This window comes from Peromyscus californicus, unplaced genomic scaffold (assembly GCF_007827085.1).
Source record: "Peromyscus californicus insignis strain IS unplaced genomic scaffold, ASM782708v3 Scaffold_5__1_contigs__length_169319896, whole genome shotgun sequence".
Taxonomy (NCBI): domain Eukaryota; kingdom Metazoa; phylum Chordata; class Mammalia; order Rodentia; family Cricetidae; genus Peromyscus; species Peromyscus californicus.
This window is the reverse complement of record NW_026294573.1, coordinates 160,774,682-160,793,819: the sequence shown is the minus strand read 5'-3', so window position 1 is coordinate 160,793,819 and position 19,138 is coordinate 160,774,682. Positions and strand designations below refer to the sequence as shown.

At 44.5% G+C, this 19,138-nt stretch overlaps 1 non-coding gene across 1 annotated transcript; it reads left to right on the top strand.

Moving 5' to 3' along the window:
* The first annotated feature begins 414 nt into the window (after window positions 1-414).
* LOC128098138 (U6 spliceosomal RNA) lies at window positions 415-521 on the top strand. The gene has a single exon (XR_008214153.1). It is a non-coding gene; the product is annotated as a U6 spliceosomal RNA (small nuclear RNA).
* The last annotated feature ends 18,617 nt before the right edge of the window (window positions 522-19,138 follow it).

Genomic DNA, 19,138 nt, shown 5'->3' with positions numbered 1-19,138 from the left:
AAGGAGTGTTCACGTCATTGGCCATCGGGAAAATGCAAATTGAAACTGCTTCTTGAGCCGTCTCACACCAGTCAAAATAGATATCATCAAGACAGCAAATGTCAACGAGTGCAGGTGAGGTTACGGGAAAAGGGAAATGCTTGATCATGATTGGAGGAGTGAATTTTTATCAGCATAGAGGGTTCTCAAAAAGCTAAAACTAGAGCTACTGTATGATCTAGTTATACCCCTCCTGAACACATATCCGAAGGACTCCATATCCTCCAATGGAGAAACCTTCTCATCCATGTTCACTATTGCTCTCTTCACAATAGCTAGGAAGTGGAATCAGTGTATACGTTCAACTGATGAGTACATAATGAAAATGTAGTGCATATACACAATGGGATTTTATACAGCTATTAAGAAAATATGGTGCTCGCTTCGGCAGCACATATACTAAAATTGGAACGATACAGAGAAGATTAGCATGGCCCCTGCGCAAGGATGACACGCAAATTCGTGAAGCGTTCCATATTTTTAAAAAAAAAAAAAAAAGAAAGAAAATATGAAACTAAGCCAGATGTGGTGGCACATGCTTTTAATCCCAGCACTGGGGAGGCAGAGGGAGGTGGATCTGTGAGGTCAAAGTCAAACTGATCTACGGAGCAAGTTCCAGGACAGCCAGGGCTACACAGAGAAACCCAGTTTGAGAAACAAACAATCAAAATAAACAAACAAACAAATATAAAAAAGAAAGAAAAACAAAAAATGTGAAGTTTGTAAGAAAATGGATGGAACTAGAAAGTATTATCCTAAGGGAGGTAACCTAGGCCTAGAAAGACAGATACTGTATGTTCTTCCTCATATGTGAACCCTAGCTTTGTGTATTTAAAGAGCCTAGGGAGCTAGAAAGGGTCCATGAGTGGGAAAGAGGAAGAGATCTTAAGGGGAGAGGAGATAATGGAACATAGATGATAGGAAGTAGAAGGGAGGGGATACTGGAAGATCCCCTGGGCATACTTAACAGTGTAAGCAGTGGTGGGTATACACGGAAGGTGTATCCACTGGTTCAATGGTGGCATGAAGAGGAAGGAGATTAGTAGGTTATCCAAAACTAAGGATGTATGAAAAAACATCAGTGGTATCCTTGCAGCCCGCTCTGAATGCTACAGTACCAAGCTGCCAAGCAAGATGTGTCCACTGGCGTAATAGTGGTGTGAAGTTTGTGGGGTAACCAATTGCTTTTGGATTAGATTCGAGGCCTGCTCCACGGAAGGAATTCAGGTCTAGTAGTATAAAACTGGTCCAAAGCCCGTGACTTGGGAGGTCACAGTCTCCAGGGATGAATCTACTACTATTGTTTTGCTAAATGACATGTTGTCAAACTGCACTCTGAATATTTCTGTTTATCAGCGTAGATTAGTGTTGCCCTCGGCCTTGGCCAGAGAAGCTTCTCTCTTCAGTGGTTAGCAGTTAATGCAGAAACTTATAACTGGTCAAACTGCTGATAATCATTTTGTGCTCCGCTCCTTCCCCCAACCAAGGGTCAAGGAACATTACAGAAGAGGGGTGGGACAATTGTAAGGACAGGAGGATGGATGCAAGTGCTGTGAAGTGCTATCTTTGGGACAGGACATGGCCACTACACTCATGGACCCACTATACCCTGGTAGCATCTACGAGTACCTGTGTGAGAGCAAGCCAACAAAATCAGCCAACATTCCCACAGGCAACACCAGTTAGACTAGGTGGGGGACCAACCAATGAAGGCGAGAACATGAAGAGGAGGTGGCATTTGGAGGTGCCTGGGGTCTGGGAGGGAGGGATTGGGGATGCATATGACCGAGGAGAACTGTTTCCATGTATGAAATTGTCAAAGAATAAATATAAGTCTATTAGAGAGAGAGCAAGAGAGGAAGAAAGGCATAAAAGTTAATATACAAGAGAAATCATTTATTTCAGATGTTCTGATTGTAGATACAAATCCTGGGACTGGTATTCAAGTCTAAATTCAAAAATAACTTAGCTTTATACAGAAGAATACAAACATCATGAGAATTCTTGCAATGACTTTCCTTACAAACAGGAAACTATAATAAAAGAATTTTCTTATAATAGTAACTCCAATAATAAAAAAGCATATCTAGGAATAAACTCGAATACATAGCATTTTATGTGCTGCAAAGTATAGCTGGAGAGGACTTTTTTGAAAAAGGAAAGTACAGCATAATAGTTGTATTTATTTTCTTTAAATAATTTCATAAATGCAATGAAAATTAAAAGATGAATATATGGAATTTATTGGCTGTAGTTGTTCAGTTGTTTTAGATGGGGGTGCTCTTTCTGTAGCCCAGGCTAGCCTCAAAATCAAAGTCCTCCTATCACTGCTTCTCAAATGCTAAATATATTTTTTTGAGGAAGCATTTTGTTACTGTTGTATCTACGTAGATAAGTACTGAGATACACAACACTAGCCCTGCCACTCAGCACATGAACCAGGTAACAGATGGTTTTTGTTTCGTTTTGTTTTTTCAGTTTTTCAAGACAGGGTTTCTCTGTGTAGCTTTGGTGCCTGTCCTGGATCTCGCTCTGCAGCCCAGGCTGGCCTCGAACTCATAGAGATCCGCCTGGCTCTGCCTCCCGAGTGCTGGGACTAAAGGCGTGTGTCACCACCGCCCTGCTGTTTTGGTTTTTCATGTATAGTTTCTCTGTATAGTCCTGGCTGTCCTGGAACTCACTCTGCAGACCAGGCCTTGAACTCAGAGATCCACCTACCTCTGCCTCCTGAGTGCTGGGCCCAGTTAACAGATAATAAACGAACAAATACTTCAGTTAATAAGTGTGACAGAAGGGAAAAGAGAAAACGAGAGGAAGAGAAGAGAGGAGAGGAGGGGAGGGGGAGAAGGGAGGGGAGGGCAGGAGAGGAGGGGGGAGGAGGGGGGAGGAGGGGGGAGGACAAGGGAGGACAGGATGCAGGGGAAGGGAGGGGAGGGCAGGAGAGGACAGGGGAGGAGAGGGGAGGACAGCAGAGGACAGGGGAGGACAGGGGAGGACAGGATGCAGGGGAAGGGAGGGGAGGGCAGGAGAGGAGAGGGGAGGACAGGATGCAGGGGGAAGGGAGGGGAGGACAGGAGAGGAGAGGGGAGGACAGCAGAGGACAGGGGAGGACAGGGGAGGACAGGATGCAGGGGGAAGGGAGGGGAGGGCAGGAGTACTGTGCTAGGATCTGGAATCCCAGCAGATGAACCTGGGAACAGGAGGGCCAAAACTTGGAGAACTGTTTGGGCAACTTGGTGTGACTCCTCGCAAAATAAATTTAACAGGTGGTCGAAGGTGTGGCTCAGTGGTAGAGCACTTGCTCAGCTTATGCAAGGCACTGAGTTCAACTCCCGGTAATGCCGGAAGAAAGGAAGGAAGGTGGGGAGGAAGAGAGGAAGTCCATGGACTGTGGTTGCCTTTGCTGCTGGCATGCTGGGGTAAACTGGAGCCGTCATCACTAGAATGAATGCCCACCAAGTTCCCTGTGGAAAAGGCCCTTCCTAGTCCACCCAGCTCTCCCGGGCATTCTGCCGGCTTAGGACAAGTTGTCTGGAAAGCAGAGGTGGAGCTATCTTCATGGACCAATAAGCTACTACGCTCCAACTGGCGTGATGTTTACCTGCACTGAAGTCTGGCGTTGGTCATTTAGGCGGCTCTTCTAAATTAAGTTGCCTCAAACTCCTACAGACATCCACTTCCTCGCTCCTCGTTGTAACTGGTTGGAGTTCTAGGCAGGCCCCAAAGGGTCACCTGAATCATGTGCAGAGTTCTGTCTTTGAAGCACTCACACTGTTGACTTCTGTGTGGAGCAAAATGGTGTTCACACCCCAGGAAGTCCTTAGCAAGCAGGCCCTGCTGTTCTGTCTGCCCCCAATGGAACCCAGTCAACATAAACTCAGGAATTGTGGCCTCAGCCTCTCCTTTCAACGTTTGTTGAGAAGAAATCCATATGAAGTTCTTAGTGTCCTTACTACTATGATAAGCACATGGGTGATTGCATGTGACTTAACCATTGTACAATATTTGCATATTTGAAAACATCATATTGTATACATGACTATATATAACTTTTTGGTCAATTTAAATAAATCAGTTAATTTAAAAGTGTTGAATAAGCAATTATATACACAAGTAAGTATAATTAGCAAATGTATTAAGGTCCATTTACTCTGCCTTTCAAGGTTTAATTAATATGTTCCGCTTTGCTTAAGAATCTGCATGCTCAAGATGGTTATTTTCTTAAAGCTAAATGAATAAATATTATCCTCCCTTAGGGCTGTGTTTTAACAAGTATGTTTTTGGTCTTGAATTCATTTTGAAAACTAAGCTTTATTTTATTTTTAATTGGTGTGTGTGTGTGTGTGTGTGTGTGTGTGTGTGTGTGTGTGTGTGTGTGTTCACATGAGTACAGGTGCCAGAGGAGGCCAGAGGAGGCCAGAGGAGGCCAGAGGAGGCCAGAGGCATCGGATCCATCTGGAGCTGGAGAGACAAGTGATTTCGAGCTGCCTGACCCGAGTGTTAGGAACTGAACCTGGTCCTCCAAAGGAACAGTGCCCACTCTTGACTGCTGAGTCGTTTATGTTCAAATATAAACTTACATATTCGGTGGTGCTGGGGGTCAAACCCACCGTCTTGTGCATGCTAGGCAAGCACTCGACCACTGAAATACAGTCCCCCTGAGGTGAGTAAATACTCTTGACTTAAACTGAGTGACCATGAGTGCTGGTTAGTGTTTTGATAACTTCACACACGCCAGGGTATCATCTGAGGTGAGGGAAATTCAACTGAGAGAATGCCCCCATCATCTTGGCCGGTGGGCATGTGGGAGGGTGCAGCCTACTGTGGACAGTGCCACCTGTGATGGTCCTGAATGGTGTAAGCGGGGTGAACGAGCCACAGAGAGCAAGCCAGTAAGCATCACTCCCCCATGGCCTCGGCTTCAGTTTCTGCCCAGAGTTCCTGCCTTGCCTTCCCTTCACGGTGGACTGCAGACTGCATGATGAAATAAACCCTTTCTTCCCCAAGATGGTTTTGGCTGTGGTGTTTATCACAACAACAGAAAGCCAACCAAGAGTGAGCAGTGGTGGCCCATACCCTTAAACCCAGCATCCGAGACGCGAAAACAGGCGGGTCTCGGTGAGTTCTAGGCCAGCCTGGTCTACAGAGTGAGTTCTAGGCCAGCCTGGTCTACAGAGTGAGTTCTAGGCCAGCCTGGTCTACAGAGTGAGTTCTAGGCCAGCCTGGTCTACAGAGTGAGTTCTAGGCCAGCCTGGTCTACAGAGTGAGTTCTAGGCCAGCCTGGTCTACAGAGTGAGTTCTAGGCCAGCCTGGTCTACATAGTGAGTTCGAGAACAGCCAAAGGTGTACATAGTGATATCCTGTCTCTAAAAAATTAAAACAAAACAACAACAAAAAAGAAAAGATACCACATTACATAATTCAAAGACCTATTAAGACAGTGATGAGTGTATCCTGCTGAGAGCTTTCAAACTGAAATCAAAGAGGAAATAGCTATTAAGTAGTATAGAAATTGAGGTGTCTAGAAAAATGCCTGGTCCCCATTATTTATTAATTCTTCCTGTCATATGTATTTTAAAGGAATTATTAATAGCCCTAAATTTCAGCTGGCCACAGCAGTGTGTACCTGTCGTCCCAACTACCCACAAGACCAGCACAGGAAGATCTTAACTTCAAAGGCCTGTGCTATAGAGTGAGCTCAAAGCCAGCTCAGCAACTTAGAGAAACCATGTCTCAAATAAAAAAGCAAAAATAGAGGTGCTGGGGAGATGGCTCAGTAGTTACGAGTGCTTACGGTTCTTCCAGAGGACCCAGGTTCAGTTCCCGGCCCCCACATGGTGGCTGTAATCAACTATCTATAGCTCTAGTCCTGGGGACCTTACATCCCTTTTGACCTCTGCAGGTTCCTGTACATGGGTGGTACTCATGCATACCCTCCTACACACACTCAAAATTACAGGTAAAGATAAAGAGGAGCGGAGCAGAGTGGTGGAGCACTTGCCTAGCATGGATGAGGTCTAATCTTCTGTGCTGCTACACACAACAGCAGCGCCATCAAACACCCTAATTCTAACCGCCCCCCCTGGCGCCCCAAGAGACAGGGTTTCACTGTATAGCCTGGCTGGCCTCAAACTCACTCTGTAGACCAGGCTGCCCTCAAACTCAGAGATTGCCCTGCCTCTGCCTCCCGAGTGCTGAGATTAAAGGCGTGCACCACCACCCCTGGGCAAATATGCTGATTTTAATAAAGAACAAATGACAATCTTTTAACCTAGCATCCAGTCAGAATTTAAAATGCCTCCCTACTCTTCTCATATTTCTGAACATCACGGTAGAAATGTACCTCAGGTTTCCAGATAAAATATACAGCACCTAGTTAATTTTTAATTTTAGATAAACAAATACTTTTTAAATATATGTATATCCCAATATAATATCTGGGACATGCCAAATTTGGGACACACTTACACTAGAAAATTATTTATTGTTGATTTGCAATTCATATTTAACTGGGAATCTTGTGTTTTGGCTTGCTGAATCTGGTAACTCTAATCCCACTGTAATGACTACCAGCAATCTGTAAAGCAATGTAGTAGTTTAGTTAGCTCTTTTGATTTTGAAAGAATGTTCTGTGGCAGTTAACCAGTTTTCTTCTCCTAAAGTTTTCAGCCGAACTCCTTTCTTCATCCTAAACCTGTGATTAGTTCGCACTGTGATTTCACCTGCGTTTAGAAAATGTTCTGAGCTCTCAAATCAGAGTATCTATTTTGGTTCTCTGTGGTTACCAGAATGTGGCTTGCAAAAAAAAAAAAAAAAAACAGTTGTTAGTCCTGGCTACAAGCCAGACATTTGGTGTCCAATTATCAGTTGTGTTCTCCTAGAGGTTCAGGGGAAGCTTCTAGAGCAGGTTTTCTCTTGCTGGTGTGGTCCAGTAGCCAGGAGGCCATTGACATGGCTGCTTATTTCCATTCGTAGTGAAGAGTCCTGAGCCCTTGTGCTAAGGCAGAAAAGGCCAAGCTTGATAAGCAGTGTGGCTGAGGATAATGAGTGATGTGACCCAACGGTGAGCGCTGGTTCACAGAGCTGAAGGCTTGGAGCCGAGTTTGGAGGGAGGTCTTGGCTGGGCACTGCCGGCCAAGGAAGAAAAACCAGAAGTTTACAGTAACTGGTCCTTTTATGGGGTGTTTTGTCTTTCATTTTTCACCTCTCTCTGTATAAATCATCTTGGGTCTGAACTCCAACTTCCAGAAAGCTGCTGATTAGGTGAGCAGCTGTGGGAAGCCAGGGCTTCCTGCCAGAACAAGACCCCGAGGACATTCCGGGTCTCCTGCCAGCTCCCGAAAGCCCTTTGCGTTCTTCTCTGAAGCCTGAGGATTGGCCAGCCTGCTTCCTCTCCTCCGGTGCCACCTGTTATTTCCAACTGCTATTATCTCCTTCCTGGAACAGCGTGGGACAGAAGGCAGCTTCACCACTTCTGCTCTACCTTACTCACACCAACTGCGGTGTGTGCAGGGCTCGCCATGTGCCTGGCCTCGCTCCCCTGCCTCCCAGCATACAGCTCTGTCTTTCCGGTCCTCCAGAGCTGAGCCTGATCTTACAACCAGGAACCGGAGTTCTTATCAGATCAGAAACGAAAATGTGATGCAAGCCCATCCAGCTTTATGATCTCCGAATAGCTCCTGAGACAGGCGCCATCTCTCTCCCACCCCCTTTTACAGCCGAGTGTGCATGCCTGTAATCCTGGAGACAAGAGGATCAGGAGTTCCAAAGCTAGCCTCAGCTGTATAGCAAGTTTGAGGCCATCCTGAGCTACTTGAGAGCTTGTCTTAAAAAAAAAAAGAAAAAACAAATCAACTGGCCAGGCAATAGTGGCGCACGCCTTTACTTCCAGCACTAGGGAGGCAGAGCCAGGCAGATCTCTGTGAGTTCGAGGCCACTCTGGTCTATAGAGCGAGATCCAGGATAGGCACCAAAACTGCACAGAGAAACCCTGTCTCGAAAAACAAAACAAAACAAAAACAAAAACAAAAACAAAAACAAAAAAAACAACCAACAAGAAACCTGAGGGTGTGTGTGTGTGTGTGTGTGTGTGTGTGTGTGTGTGTGTAGAAATGGGAAAAACAAAACAAAAAAATAAATTTAAATTAAGATAGTTAGAAAAATAATAAAATAGTAACCTATGAAATTGTGGGAAAGTAGAGATTGTTTAAAAAAGCTGGTTCCCATGTGCTCACTCATAAGTGGATACTAGATATAAAGCAAAGAACAATCAGACTGCAACCCACAGAACCAGGGAGGCTCCATAGCAGGGGGGACCCTAGGATGACTGTGGCTTATAACAAGTTTTGGTTTTACTCAATTACTGGGCAAGCCTCAATGAAACATTTCACTATTAGGATAAGAATTTATACTGTATCAAGCTGATAATAGAAAAATAAATAAATAAATAAATAAATAAATAAATAAATAAATAAATAAATGTCTCAAGATAACTCCAATGGCAATGATATTAAAACAGAAACTGAAGCTAATTTGGATAAAGGAAAAAGACACAAGAACAATAACAAAAAAGTAAAGAAACAAACCAAAGGAAACAGAGGAACCACTGAAGGTAAGGGATGTGCGTTTCACAGAACTAACCAGACACTGACAAAAAGAGAGACCTGGGGAAATACAAGCATGGCTTTCAGAAGAGGACAATAATCTTAGGGAGGGTGAGAGAAAAATATTATCACATACGTTCAACAAATGAATGAGTGTCATGCTAATAGACAGATGGAGAACTATGAAGAAACAAAACTGGTGTGCTCAGACCCTACAGACTAAACTTACAAGAGCTGGATAAAAAAGGACAGTTAAATACTTTGATCACTAAATGTTTAATCTGGTTACTGATGTATTTTAAAGTTTATATTTAAAATACTATTTTTTAGGACTGGAGAGATAGTTCAGGAGTCAAGAATACTTGCTGCTCTTTCAGAAGACCGAGGTTTGGTTCCCATCACCCACATGGTGGTTTACAGCTGCACACAGCTCTACTTTGAGGGCGTCCGATACTTTTCTGTTATCACAGGCACAGTATGCACGTGGTGCAAACATACACACAGGCGTGTACACAATATAAATAAATAAACCTTAAAACAAACAAACAAAAAAGCTGGTTCCTTAATGATGTCAATAAAATTGGTAAGCACTGAGAGAGATGAAGAATAGAGAAGTCTGGTCTCAGTGGCCTTTGCTGATTACGTGTGTTACCCTGGGTTTGATCCAGCCCAGCCTCCTGAAAAAGACTTTGAGTGCTATTTATTAATTGCATATCAAATGTTTAAGAAAAAATTAACAAACTGTGGGAAAGATCTTTATGCTGAAAACCACTAACCATTGCTGAGAGATTTTAAAGATTTTTTTAAAAGTTGGATTTTAAATGAAATAACAATGTTTTAAAATGTCAGCATTCCCTGAATCATGTAGAGAACACACATACTCACACAGAAATATCCCAGTCACAACTCCATCAGGCTTTATTGTTGAAATTGATAAATTGATTCCAAAATTTAAATGAAAATGATCTAAAATGGCCAAAGCTATCCTGAAAATCAAGTATGTTAGAGGACTCAATTACATTTCAAGGCTTAGCAGAGGTTACATTCGTTAAGATGGTGGGTGTTGGCAGAGACAAGGTTAAACAGGCAGCTCAACAGGGCAGGATACAGCCCATTATCTGGCCACATGTATGTGGTTATTGTATTTACTTTTCTATTGGACACAGTTTTACTATACAGCCCTGACTGGCCTGGAACTTGCTATGTGGACTAGAGTGCCTTCAGACTTTCAGTAGTCCCCCTGCCTCTGCCTCCAGAGTGCTGAGATTATAAGTTAATGCCACCTCACCTGGTTTCCACTGGTTTTCATAAATGTGCCAAGTCAATTGACTAAGAAAAGAAAATCTCAGCAAATGGTGCTGTGATAACTGATTAAAGATGTGGAGAAATTGGACCATGTTTTCTTTGTCACACTCTTCACAAAAATTAATTTAAGATGGATCCTAGACCTAAGTGTAAAAACTGAAACTGTGAAGTTTTTAGGGGAGAAGAAAGTAGGTGTGGTGACGGGGCTGCACTTCCTGCACTTGGGAGGTAGTTACAAGAGGAGCAGATGTTCATGGCCGGCTTTCGGCTGCACAGCAAGCTGGAAGCTTGCCTGGACTACAGTGAAATCCTGTCTCAAAAATACAGACACTGGGGGCTGTGGAGATACCGGAAAGTGCTTGCTCTGTAAATATAAGGACCTGGGTTCGATCCCCACAAAACTGGACATAGTGGCCTGTGCTTAGAATCTCAGTGCTGGTGGGAGGTGCGGGGAGAGGTAGAGACAGGAGGATTCCCAGAATTCCTGATGATGACTTCAGATAAGTGACACCTGATCTTGACCTTTTGCACACACACACACACACACACACACACACACACACACACACACACACTCTCACACTCACTCAATAAACCAAACAAACAAAAAGAATGGATAACAAATACTTGTTTACTTCTTCAAACTTGTACCATAGGTTTCATTGATAGATATAAACAAAAGCACTAAACTTAGAATGGTTGACTAATGTCAAATTTTTAATTTAAAAATTTTGATCATTAAAAAAATAAATAAATAAAGGGGGCTGGAGAGATGGCTCAGTGGTTAAGAGCACTGGCTGCTCTTCTAGAGGACCTGGGTTCAATTCCCAGCACCGTGTAGCAACTGGATTTAAGTCCCAGCACCATGTAGGACTAGAGTTCTAGAGATCCAACACCCTCACATAGACATACATGCAAGCAAAAAACACCATTGTAAAAAATAAAAAAAATCTTGCTCATAGAAATAACAATAAATTCCACCAAGGTCAGAGAATGAAAGGCTAACTAACTAAAGTCCTGTACCGAGAACATATAAAGAACTACAGAGAATGAAAAGACAAACCAGAACAATAACTCAGCAAGTCAAGGTGCTTATCACCAAGCCTCATGATCTGAACTCATGAACAGGGCCCACGTGGTAGGAGAAAAGTGACTCCCACAAGCTGTCCTCTGACTACTACACACAAGCCATGGCACACACACACATGCACGTCCACCCACCCACAGCTCATCTCCCCCGTATACGAACACACAATAAATAAATTAAGTTTCTAAAAAGACAAGCAACCCAGCAAATACATGAGAAAGATTTGAATAGGCCCTTCAGAGAAGAAAGTATTAGTCATGAGGGAGACACACAATGAAATCAGCATGAGATCTGATTTCACACCCATTGGGCTAAGTAGAATTTTAAAAGCTGACCATACCAGGTCGTCAAGAAAATGTAGGCTAACTAAAACTGTAAGATGTTGCTGGGTGGTGGTAGTGCACACCTTTAATCCCAGCACTTGGAGGCAGCGGCAGGTAGATCTCTGTGAGTTTGAGGCTAGCCTGGTCTACAGAGTGAGATCCAGGACAGCCAGGGCTGTACAGAGAAACCGTGTCCCAAATAAACAAAACAAAACAAAACAAAACACACTTTAAGATGTTGCTCATGGCTCTGCAAACACTTTCAAGGAACACTTAGTAATTCTTTATGCCAGAAATTCCACTCCTGGGTGTTTACCTAAAGGAAATAAAACAAATACTGACTAAACATGTGTGCAGAATGTTCATAATAGCTCAAATATAGACAACCCACGTCCTTGAACAAATTGTGACCTATTTACACAATATAGTATGATTTGTATTGTTTGTTTGTTTTGTCTTGTCTTTGTTTTTTGAGACAGGGTCTCACTGTGTAGCCCTGGCTAGTCTAGAACTCAACCATATAGACCTGGCTGGCTTCAGACTCATAGAGATCTGCCTGCCTCTGCTGGCATTAAAGGCATATGCCACCATGCCCAGGAATTCAGAATTTTCTAAGACATAGAAACCAGGCCAAAAAACAAACAAACAAACAAACAAAAAAACCCCACATGTCTACAATTCCACTGACAGTAAGATCAAAATTCAGCAAAGCTGCTCCCTGGAGATGGAAACCAGGGCATGTGCAGTGAGCAAGCACCAGGTGTGGGCAGAGGGAACTTGGAGATAGCATAACGATCTTCACCTCGGAAAGGTTGGTTACACAGCTGTATGCTTTTTTTTTTTAATTTATCAAGATTTACTTAAGCTCTGTGTGTTTCATTACATATAAGAATTAATACATTTGAATATGTGCAATTAAATAAAAGCAGCATAGGTAAGGCTGGGAAAGGTGGGGGAGGGGCAACGGTGCTGGTCCGTGAGGGGACCTTGGCCCTTCAACCAGCATGGCCTCTTGAAGAAGTGGGGTGTGCCGTGGATGTGTGTTTGGGAAGGTTACTGAGATGCTGTACATAAAGGAAAGTGTACCCTCCCTTTGTTTCCCTGTCTCCCGGGATGCTGGAGAAGCATGGTGTTAGGTCTTCGAAGGCCTGTTAAAGTTCATACCAGTGACTCTGTCTGGACCTGAGCTTTCCGTATGTGGGAGAGCTTTTCATCGCTGCTTGCTGTCAGTCTGTTTAAAGTGTGGCTCCCTCTTGGTTTAATTTTTGTAGTCATATGTGTCTAGAAATTAATCCATCAGATTTTCCAACTTAGCGGAATATGTTTTCAAGGGAAGCCCTGCTAATGCTCTAAGTTTCATTGGTATGTGTTGTAATGGCCCCCTTTCATCTCTAATTTTAATTTCGGTCTTCCTTGGTGTTCTTTAGGTAATTTGGCTAAGTGTGTAATCTTGTTTGTCTTTCCAACACCAACTCTTTGCGTCATTGATTGAGGATGCAGAGACTCTGACTTCACACATGTAGTTCAAGTGAGAAGCTTCAGGCTCAGAGAACAGTAAGGCGGGCTGTCACATTAAAAAACCTGAAAAGATAAAAATAAAATTGTGAAGCTCTTACATAAAAACAGATTCGGCTGACCAGTGGCCTGCGCTTCCCATTTTGTGGCAGCTTCTTCCGCTCTGGTGTCACGGTCCCACCCCTCGGTTCTCTTCGGCACTGAGTTCGTGGTCTTCAGTGAACATGGTGTCACCCACGGTCATCTTGACAGCGTTCAGTGAGGGTGCCCTGTTTTATGAGCATTGGCTGTTTCATTCACAGTTGCAGAGAATCTCAACTGGGATTAAAGATATGAGGGAAGCCACATGCCTCACAGGAGTCACTGGAGTGTGTAGCTTAGAACTTTCTAGTATTTTTCATTTACTTTTCCACATTTTTACCTGATGATTCTGTAGAGGCCCGCGGCTTCTCCACACAGCTGTTGCTATGAGGTTGAGCAAAATTTCTGGTTAAAATGAAACTCTTAGGTCTGTTCCCTCAGCTGTATCACTTCAAAGGGGAAAACAAATAAAACCCAGCTTCCTGTCATCTCCGGGCATTAAAAGGCGGCAAGCTACAGTTGCTTTCCATTTTGACTGGAAGCAAAACTACAGATGAAGAGCGTAATAATAGATCAAGAAGCCGCCCCAGCCCAGTAACCCTCTTCATCAGCGGAGTGAAAACCTCCCACGCGGACGCTCTCTGCGTTTCAAATGAGGATAATCGAGAAAGACACAAGAAGAGACAGACAGACAGAAAGGAGGACAAGGGAAAGGAAGAGAAACCCTTTGCTGAGCAAGCAGACCATAACCCAGTATTCGTCTGATGCACTAAGGAGATCTGCAAGCGCTTTTCTCTACTCGCAAGGAGTGAGAACCCAGTTACTGAAACAATGGACCGTGCTCACTCACTGCTGCCGAAGGTCTCCTTTCCAAGAGTGAATTCCTTTCTCAGTACCTGAACGAAGACTGACCGCTGGAGACTACTGGGGTAGGGACCTTGCAGATGCTCAGGACAGTTGGCTCCCTGTCACTCCTGCATCCTCACTCACTCCTCTCATGTCTGGCCCTGTCCATCAGCATTGCGAGGGGGCCATATGAAAACAGTAGGTGTGTTTTTTAGGCCATGCTCTTTGGTGATGTCAAGGCTTAATTAATTGACTTTGTTAAGCAGTGTTTCTCAACCCGTGGGTCGCAACCCCTTTGGGGGTCGAATGATCCTTTCACGGGGGTCACCGAAGACCTTGGGAAATATCAGATACATACATTATATGATTCATGACGGTTGCAAATTTACAGTTGTGAAGTAGCAATGAAAATAATTTGGTGGCTGGGGGAGGGGTCACCACCACCTGAGGAGCTATAGTCAAGGGTTGCAGTCCTGAGAAGGCTGAGAACCACAGTCGTAAAGGAGTGCATTATTCAGGCACCTGAGGAGACATCTCATGTGCATTAGCGTTGACCATCACGGGACAGTCACTAGACTATCTACAAGGTCCCTCTGGTCCTTAAGAGGATGACCATGCAGAAGAGAGTGACACTCGGAAGTAGGATTTTTTATTAAGATGGAGGGAGGTTGGAGACAGGGAAGTAATTTTGGAAAACAGAACACTTTAGAAATTATACAATAAACCGTACACAGAAAAAAAATATGCTGAGACATTTACTACTCCAAAGGGTAAAAAACACGGTCGTTTTGAAATAAATAATCCTGGTATGTTTTGTAATGGAGAAACTACCAGGAGTACCAGTCTTGAAAAGCGTGGCTGTAGCAGGCCATCGTTAGGGGGAGAAGAGGGAAATCCGTTCCAGGTGCCTCTATTTCATGTAGCAGCAGCGGGAACATTGGGTTAAGTGAGCGCTGTTCATCTTCAGCTGGAGATGACAAGGGCTTGTTGTAGAATGGAGTAAATATTTTTGGTAGAATGCCTTTAATCATCATTCTGGTGGCGGGCTGTGCGGCATTGGTGAAAGAAAGCAAACAGTCAAGAGTCATGGCTGAACCGAGGAAACATAACATTTTGATTTACCGTTAACGTGATTGTTTGGGAGCTGTCATTTATTCAGCTGCTTGGAGAGAGCTGCCAAAATGAAAAGCATATCCCTGGGTCAGAGAAATCACAAGGAAGGAAATATTTGAAAATCCAGCGAATCCTTGCACTGCTGAACCAGCTTCCCTCGAAGGGAAGGGGTGGCGTGCCCTCATTGGGTTTTCCACTCTCTCCCAGGAAGGCGGTTCATTTTCAGAGGAATCATCTGCTACTTGGTGATGTCCTCGAAGCAGATACAAATTCTCAGCAGTCAATACTTTAGACCATTCTTACTTTCTCTTCATTGGACCTAAAATTTAATAAAATTGCACACACACTAACACACATGTGTGGGCATGTGTGTAGGGGTGTGTGTGTGTGTGTGTGTGTGTGTGTGTGTGTGTGTGTGTGTGTGTGTGTGTGTTGGTAGAGAGAGAGGAAGAGAGGGGAGGTATGTATGTGTCTGTGTGTTCCTATGTATGAATGTGGTCATGCGTATGCCAGGTGAACGCATGGGGTCAGAGGATAACCTTAGATGTCAGTCCTTACACTTTGTTTCAGATAGAGTCTGGTTGTTGTTACCACTGCTTACGCCAGGCTACCTGGTCTGGGAGCTTCAGGGATTCTCCTGTTCCTTCCTCCCATCTTGCTATGGGAAAACTGGGATTGCAGAAGCATGTACTCTGTCCGGCTTTTATGTGGGTCTGAGGCCTGAACTCAGGTCCCCACACTTGTTCAGCAAGAGCTTTACTCAATAAGCCATTTCCCCAGCCCCTAAATTTCCATTTTGAAAATACGCATGCCTCTACAAGCTTATGGTAGTCCTCTGAAGGGCTCTGTAAAATTTGCAAACTTCACATCAATGGTATGAACACTGGAGCTTACATCATCATTGTCATCTTAGAAACAACAGCCCTGTCCTCCTTGGGGATGTACATTATAGGGACAGCCTTGTCCTCCTTGGTGATATACATTACAGGGATAGTCTTGTCCTCCTTGGTGACACACATTATAGGGACAGCACTGTGTCCTCCTTGGTGTTATACATTATAGGGACAGCACTGTCCTCCTTGGGGATATACATCAGAGGGATAGCCTTGTCCTCCTTGGTGATACACATTATAGGGACAGCACTGTCCTCCTTGGGGATATACATCAGAGGGATAGCCTTGTCCTCCTTGGTGATATACATTATAGGGACAGCACTGTCCTCCTTGGGGATATACATTAGAGGGATAGCCTTGTCCTCCTTGGTGATATACATTATAGGGATAGACTGTGTCCTCCTTGGTGACACACATTATAGGGACAGTACTGTGTCCTTGGTGACACACATTATAGGGACAGCACTGTGTCCTCCTTGGTGATGTAAATTATAGGGACAGCACTGTGTCCTTCTTGGTGATGTACATTATAGGGATGTCTGTAAATAATGCTATGCCTGAGGTTTTAAAAAAGGTACAGGCTCTCTGGTGGCTGTGGTGCAAGCCTTTAATCCCAGGACTTGGGAAATAGAGGAGTTCAAGGTCAGCTTGTCTACGGAGTGAGTTCCAGGACAGCCAGGGCTACACAGGGAAACTATCTCGAGGTGGGGGCGTGTCACAGGCTGAAGATGAACTCAGTGGCAGAACACTTGCCTACCACGTGCAGAGGCCCTGGGTTTCAGCCCCAGCACTAAGAATAGAAGTACATGTGTTTATACTGCATGTTGGAAACATGTTATCTTAATTTGTGAATCATGATGTTGTCCAGAAAAATCATGTGTGGTGCAGATTTTGTCCCATTGACTACTTATAGCACACTTTTAGAAAGTGTTGACATTTCCTTTCAGTTCAAAACTTTTTTGAACCCCACTGGGTGGGCCGCTTCATATTTCCCAGCTCCTCTCACGCCCTCACCTCTTGGGATCAGCAGCTGTCCTCAACCAGTTTTCTAGAAAAAGAGCAAATGCAAACCACTGGACATGTTTTAAGTCTCTTTTTCGTATTCTCTCTTCCTTACAAACTCAGTCTTACGGTTGTTGCTTCTGTTATCCTTGGACAGCATGTCTTCACATTTCTGCACAGCATGACTATAGACTCACTGTAGAAAAATAGGGAAGTCAGAGTATGTATAAGTGAAAAATGACTCTGCTCTAATCCACTCAGCCCTAGTTAACCTTGCCTTTCTGTTTTCACTGTTGCTGTTGGTTCTCAGATCCCATCTGGGACCCACCTACCCTGGTCTCCTGACTTCTAGAGCAGCCTAAGTTCCACAGCACTGTCCCTTCTGGATGTCACATAGACAACTTCCATCGCCACGTGCTCAATGGCAGCCTCTATCTTTTCTCCAAAATTGATGGCGCTTCCTTTCATATCTCTCTTCATTGGGAGAGAGCACGAGACATGCCTGGTGCCTGCTTGCTGTCCTGTCAGCTCAACCATGGTCTGGATCTGCCCATTCAGCTCCACCCTTCTTGAGCCCCATCCCACCCCAATTTCTGTTTTTCCTTCTCCTCACCCCGCCATCATTTCCTACCTGGATGGTGGCCATGATCTCTCAATTGCTCTTGAGTCCGTTCTCATGTGTTAATCTTAAACACACGATTATGTTCACCTCTGTCTTTTTCCTGTTCTCCAAGGATTCCCATCCTCCTTTATTACATCACTTCAAAGTCCCAAATGGCTTGACTCTGTCTTTTCCAGCTCGCTGCTCACCTTTCACTGGGACACTGCTGTGAGCCTCAGTTCCAGAATGTGCCATCTCATTTTCTCCCTGGGAACCTTTTCCTGCCCCCTCACCCCCACCTGCTTGGGTCTCTTGGTGACTTGATCCTCTTTGTCTCTGCTGGTTTTCCTGGCGCCCTCGATCACATTCACGGGCAAGTTAAGTACCTTTTAGACTAAGTACACTTGCGTGTGTTCCCTTCGCGCACTCTGCCCAGCCACCCCAGGCATCCTACTCCCCTGGAGCCACCAATTCTCCGATGCGTCTGGCCTCCTCAGCCACCACTGCCTGCAGCCTCTCCTCCCCTCTCCTTTCCCTCCAGCTGGCTAATCACTGCTTGTTCTCAATTTCTCAGCCTAAAGATAACTTCCGTTATGAAAGCGTCTTACTGCCATGTCTTTCTCCCCTCTTTTCTCACTGTGAGCTGTCACTGATTTGCCTCCACCTCCAGCCCTGGAATTATAGTCACGTGCCACCATGCCCAGCTTTTACATGGGTGCTAAGGATTGAGTTCAGGCTCTGATGTTTATGCAGCGAGCACCCTACCTACTTACCTATCCCTGCAGCCCCTGGTGTGTGTTTAAAAATTTTTTTGAGGGAGCAGGGGGGCTATCTTCCAATTCATTGTGTAGGCAAAGGGTGACCTTGATCTCCGTCAACCTGTCTTCAGCTCATAAATGCTATCTGCGATACCAGGCATGCGCCAGACCTTGAGACACTTTGTTAAAGGCTCGTACACAAGTCTCTGTAACTTGCCTATTGCAACCTCGTTTGTGACTGCCTGGGAAATATCTGTTCTTCTTTTAATTTTTTTTAAAGAATTCTATTTATTGGGGTGTGTGTGTGTGTGTGTGTGTGTGTGTACATGATGCATGGAGGGGGTGCAGATGTACCCATGCCGTGGCGCTCCTGTACAAATCAGAGGACATTTGGGAGTCAGTTCTGTCCTACCGTGTGAGTCCTGGGGATCGTGTGGCAAGTTGCTGTCATCCACTGAGCCATCTCACTAGCCCGGCTGCCTGTCTTTTTGAGGGACTTTAAATTTCATGGGGTCAGGAACCAGGTGTCTTTGCTCTTCCCCTCTGTATCCGTGACTCTAGCACAGAGCCTGGTGCCAACAGAGCCTCAACAAACGTTTCTTAAACAAATAGGTTGTGCTGCCCCACATTGCTGCAGTAATCTGTCTAATATGTCTTTCTTGGCAAGGACTGTTCTGTTCACGGTCGCATGAATATCACTGAGCATGCCCGTGCTTGTAGTAGCTAGCAAATGTAAAATGAATGAATGAGCTGCTCTCCGCAAATCAGAAGAGCTGGGTCTTCTTACTGAGCTGGTACTGGCAGACTTCGACTCATTCATTTTTCAGACCCCATTTGATTTGTCTAGAAGCTCGGACTCACAGATAACAGACACATTATCACCAATGACGCCCTGTGATCTTCCGCCAGAAATATAGGCAGAGTAAGTTTCTTATTCTTTGAACATAGGAATGATATTAAATTAGTAGCCAA